Source organism: Ranitomeya variabilis, chromosome 8, assembly GCF_051348905.1.
Source record: "Ranitomeya variabilis isolate aRanVar5 chromosome 8, aRanVar5.hap1, whole genome shotgun sequence".
NCBI classification, from domain to species: domain Eukaryota; kingdom Metazoa; phylum Chordata; class Amphibia; order Anura; family Dendrobatidae; genus Ranitomeya; species Ranitomeya variabilis.
This window is the reverse complement of record NC_135239.1, coordinates 3,175,275-3,181,274: the sequence shown is the minus strand read 5'-3', so window position 1 is coordinate 3,181,274 and position 6,000 is coordinate 3,175,275.

Below are 6,000 nucleotides of genomic sequence, written 5' to 3'. Positions count from 1 at the left end.
CTTGTTCCTGCTTCTAGACAACTTCTAGATAAGTTGGACTTTAGTCCATGTTTTGTTTTGCCTATTTGTTCCAGTTCACAGCTGAAGTTTTGTTACTGTGTCTGGAAAGCTCTCGTTGATCAGGGATTGCTACTCTGGCGTTATGAGTTAATGCCAGAGTTTAAGGTAATCTCTGGATGGTGTTTTGTTAGTGTTTTTCTGCTGACCATGAAAGTATACTATCTGTCTTCTGCTATCTAGTAAGCGGACCTCAAATTTGCTAAGACTATTTTCCTGCTGCGTTTGTTGTTTCATCTGAACTCACCGTCATTATATGTGGGGGGCTACTGTCTTCTTTGGAATATTTCTCTAGAGGTGAGCCAGGTCTTATATTTCCCTCTGCTAGCTATTTAGGTCTTAGGCCAGAGCTGGGCATCTAGCGATAAATAGGAAATGCTACCTGGCTATTTCTAGTTGCGCGGCAGGCTTAGTTCATGGTCAGTATAGTTCCATCTTCCGAGAGCTTGTCCCTCTATAGGCTTGCTATGATCTCTGCCTGCAGAGATCATGACACCCAGCTCTCCGGCGCCCCCTTTGTCTCTCAGGTCAGTAAGGGAACTGCACCTAGAGCAAATGGCCGCCGGGGAGACTGCCCTGTTACCCACACTGGGTATTCTAAGATTCGCAATCAGAGTAAAAGGATCAGCCCAAAATTAATTTATGATTTAATTGCCTTAAGGGCGCACTAGGTAATTACAATAATATACAATCACAATATATCAAGAGTTACAGTCAGAGTACAATATAACAACAATGATACAAGGCTTAAGGTATAAAGCTGGAGGTCACTTTACCAGGTTAGAGGTCGCTTGTGGAAGCCGGGGGGCGCAGCGTTCCGCAGGTCCAAACTTTAGTTGCTGGGCAGCCCCCAGAAAGCGTGTGCTTGCCCCCCTCTGGCTGGCGTGTGCCCTGTTTCTTAGTCGGTCATCTTCTGTGTGTCACCCACTCTCCACATGGTCCAGCTCTTAACCCTGCCGTGTCCCTCCCCCTGTAGCTGGGTGGGCTTAGCAATCTCCACCCCTCTGCCTCCCTGCAAGATTTATTCCAATATCTAATAAATGGGATAACTGCTCTCAGGATGATCGGATCAGCCCACGGGCAGTACCAGCGCCTGTGGTTTGTTCTGCCGGTCGTACTGGGATCAAACCTGGACCCATTCGGTCCCTGTGGGAGGCTGATCTCTATATCTCGGGTTTCAGACCTCCCACGGATACCGGAGTCGCACTATTAGATGCACCATTTCTTTAGGACGAGGGGAATATTTTTTATGAGCCGGTACCTCGGACGATGCGTCCATAATTCACGATTCCATGTCAGAGACGGTTCGGCTGGACGACCATACTAGATGTGTATCCAGTGGCTACTTGACATGCGTGCTTTAATTAAGCCCCCATGCATTTCCAAGCCCCCTGCTGGTGTGGTTTCCTCCCTGAGCTTTGAAGTACCTTCTGCAATCTACACTGAGCTCAGCCAATTACCATACTAATAGGCACTATGTTCATTAGAAAAGGTGGGGGCCAGGAGCACTCCTCTCTGCAGACCTGTGACCAGGAGACAAAATGGAGTCACGCCAATCTGTGTTAGTATGCCCGTCCAAGATGGCGGCTGTTCCCTCATCACACAGGGGATCCTGCGTTGCTCAATGTGGATGCGTTTTTCCTGGCTTTAGGGTTGCTTTATGAGGAACCTAATTTGGAGATTCAAGCTGAAAAAGCTTTGATAGCCCTATCTCAAGGGCAAGATGAAGCGGAGATATACTGCCAAAAATTTCGTAGGTGGTCTGTGCTTACTCAGTGGAATGAGTGCGCCTTAGCGGCAAATTTCAGAGAGGGCCTTTCTGGATGTCTTCCTGGAGCAGAACAATATTGTATCATACAATTATTAGGTTCTGTAGAAGGACGTAGATCTGGGGATTTATTATGATGGAATATAGGCTGAACTGGATGGACAAATGTCTTTTTTCGGCCTTACTAACTATGTTACTATGTTACTATGATGCCGTTAAAGATGTTATGGTCGGGTTCCCTGCGCCTACAGGTCTGAATGAGTCCATGACAATGGCAATTCAGATTGATCGGCGTTTGCGGGAGCGCAAACCCGTGCACCATTTGGCGGTATCTTCTGAAGAGACGCCAGAGAAAATGCAATGTGACAGAGTTATGTCCAGAAGCGAGCGGCAGAATTATAGGCGTAAAAATGGGTTATGCTTCTATTGTGGTGATTCTGCTCATGTTATATCGGCATGCTCTAAGCGTACTAGGAAGGTTGACAAGTCCATTTCAATTGGCACTTTACAGTCCAAATTTATTTTGTCTGTAACCTTGATTTGTTCATTATCAGTTATTACCGTGGATGCCTATGTGGACTCGGGCGCCGCTCTGAGTCTTATGGACTGGTCCTTTGCCAGGCGCTGTGGGTTTGATTTAGAGCCTCTGGAAGTCCCTATACCTCTGAAGGGTATTGATTCTACACCTTTGGCTTGTAATAAACCACAGTTCTGGACGCAAGTGACTATGCGTATGACTCCAGACCATCAGGAGGTGATTCGCTTCCTTTTGTTGTAAAATTTACATGATGTTTTGGTGCTTGGATTACCATGGTTACAGTCTCATAACCCAGTCCTTGACTGAAAGGCTATGTCTGTGTTAAGCTGGGGATGTCGGGGGGCTCATGGGGACACTCCTATGGTGTCCATTTCGTCATCTATTCCATCTGAGATTCCGGCATTTTTGTCTAATTATCGTGATATTTTTGAAGAGCCTAAGATTGGTTCACTCCCTCCTCACAGGGATTGTGATTGCGCCATAGATCTGATTCCTGGCAGTAAATTTCCAAAGGGTCGTTTGTTTAACCTATCTGTACCTGAACATGCTGCTATGCGCGAGTATATTAAGGAGTCCCTGGAAAAGGGACATATTCGTCCTTCTTCATCACCTTTAGGAGCCGGTTTTTTCTTTGTCTCTAAAAAGGATGGCTCTCTGAGGCCTTGTATTGATTATCGTCTCCTGAATAAAATTACAGTCAAATATCAGTATCCGTTGCCTTTGCTGACTGATTTGTTTGCTCGCATAAGGGGGGCTAAGTGGTTCTCTAAGATTGATCTTCGTGGGGCGTATAATTTGGTGCGAATTAAGCAGGGGGATGAGTGGAAGACCGCATTTAATACGCCTGAGGGCCATTTTGAGTATTTGGTAATGCCTTTCGGCCTTTCTAATGCACCTTCTGTCTTTCAGTCCTTAATGCATGATATTTTCCGTGAATATTTGGATAAATTTATGATTGTGTACTTGGATGATATTTTGATTTTTTCTGATGACTGGGAGTCTCATGTTCAGCAGGTCAGGAGGGTTTTTCAGGTTTTGCGGGAGAATTCTTTGTGTGTAAAGGGTTCAAAGTGTGTTTTTGGGGTTCAAAAAATTTCATTTTTGGGGTATATTTTTTTTCCCTTCTTCTATTGAGATGGACCCTGTCAAGGTTCGGGCTATTTACGACTGGACGCAGCCTACTTCTCTGAAGAGTCTCCAGAAATTCTTGGGCTTTGCTAATTTTTATCGTCGATTTATAGCTGGTTTTTCTGGCGTTGCTAAACCTCTGACGGATTTGACTAAAAAGGGTGCTGATGTTGCCAATTGGTCCCCTGCTGCCGTGGAGGCCTTTCGGGAGCTTAAGCGCCGCTTTTTGTCTGCCCCTGTGTTGCGCCAGCCTGATGTTTCTCTTCCCTTTCAGGTTGAGGTCGATGCTTCCGAGATCGGAGCGGGGGCGGTTTTGTCGCAGAAAAGTTACGACTGCTCAGTGATGAGACCTTGTGCGTTCTTTTCGCGAAAATTTTCGGCCGCCGAGTGAAACTATGATGTTGGTAATCGGGAGCTTTTGGCCATGAAGTGGGCATTTGAGGAGTGGCGTCATTGGCTTGAGGGTGCCAGACATCAGGTGGTAGTTTTGACTGATCACAAGAATTTAATTTATTTGGAGTCTGCCAGGCGCCTGAATCCTAGACAGGCACATTGGTCGTTGTTCTTTTCCCGGTTTAATTTTGTGGTCTCGTACTTACCGGGTTCTAGGAATGTGAAAGCAGATGCTCTTTCTAGGAGTTTTGAGCATGACTCTCCTGGGAATTCTGAACCTGCTGGTGTCCTTAAGGATGGAGTGGTTTTGTCTGCTGTCTCTCCAGATTTGCGACGTGCTTTGCAAGAATTTCAGGCGGATAGACCTGATCGTTGTCCGTCTGGTAGACTGTTTGTTCCTGACGAGTGGACCACTAGAGTCATCTCGGAAGTTCATTCTTCTACTCTGGCAGGTCATCCGGGAATTTTTGGCACCAGAAATTTGGTGGCTAGATCCTTCTGGTGGCCTTCCCTGTCTCGAGATGTGCGGGTTTTTGTGCAGTCTTGCGATGTGTGTGCTCGGGCCAAGCCTTGTTGTTCTAGGGCTAGTGGGTTGTTGTTGCCCTTGCCTATTCCGAAGAGGCCTTGGACGCACATCTCTATGGACTTTATCTCGGATCTCCCTGTTTCTCAGAAGATGTCTGTCATCTGGGTGGTGTGTGACCGTTTTTCTAAAATGGTTCATTTGGTGCCATTGCCTAAGTTGCCTTCCTCATCTGAGTTGGTCCCTCTGTTTTTTCAAAATGTGGTTCGCTTGCATGGTATTCCGGAAAACATCGTTTCTGACAGGGGTACCCAGTTCGTGTCTAGATTTTGGCGGGCAGTCTGTGCCAGGTTGGGCATTGATTTGTCCTTTTCGTCTGCATTCCATCCTCAGACCAATGGCCAGACGGAGCGAACTAATCAAACTTTGGAGACTTATTTGAGGTGTTTTGTGTCTGCGGATCAGGATGATTGGGTTGCCTTTCTGCCGTTGGCGGAGTTTGCTCTTAATAATCAGGCTAGTTCTGCCACTTTGGTTTCTCCTTTCTTTTGCAATTCAGGGTTTCATCCGCGTTTTTCATCTGGTCAGGTTGAATCTTCGGATTGTCCTGGAGTGGATGCGGTGGTGGATCGGTTGCATCGGATTTGGGGACAAGTGGTGGATAATTTGGAATTGTCCCAGGAGAGGACTCAGCAGTTTGCTAACCGTCGTCGTCGTGTTGGTCCCCACCTTCGCGTTGGGGACTTGGTGTGGTTGTCTTCCCGTTTTGTCCCTATGAGGGTTTCTTCTCCCAAATTTAAGCCTCGGTTCATCGGTCCTTATAGGATTTTGGAGATTCTTAACCCTGTTTCCTTTCGTTTGGACCTCCCGCCATCTTTCGCTATCCATAATGTGTTCCATCGGTCGTTGTTGCGGAGATATGAGGTACCGGTGGTTCCTTCTACTGAACCTCCTGCTCCTGTGCTGGTGGAGGGTGAATTGGAGTACGTCGTGGAGAAGATCTTGGACTCCCGTATTTCCAGACGGAGACTTCAATATCTGGTTAAATGGAAAGGCTATGGTCAGGAAGATAATTCTTGGGTAACTGCCTCTGATGTTCATGCCTCGGATTTGGTTCGTGCCTTTCATAGGGCTCATCCAGATCGCCCTGGCGGTTCTTGTGAGGGTTCGGTGCCCCCTCCTTAAGGGGAGGGTACTGTTGTGTATCCGCTTTTTGGGCTCCCCTGGTGGTTGCTGGTGGTACTGGTGACTTGTTTGCACTTTGCTTCTTCTGTTCACCTGCTTCCATCAGTGTTTGGGAGTTTCCTATTTAGCCTTGCTCTCCAGTCATTTCCTTGCCGGTCATCATTGTAACCAGAGCCTTCGGTTGCATGTTCCTGCTACTAGTCTGCTGATCAGCTAAGTGGACTTTGTCCTTTTGTTTTGTACCTTTTGTCCAGTTTGCAGTTTTTGTAATTCTCTGTAGCTGGAAGCTCTTGCGGGCTGAAATTGCCACTCCTGTGTCATGAGTTGACACAGGAGTCTTAAAGTAATTTCAGGATGGTTTTTGAAAGGGTTTTCAGTTGACCGTGAAGTCCTCTTTTGTATCCTTCT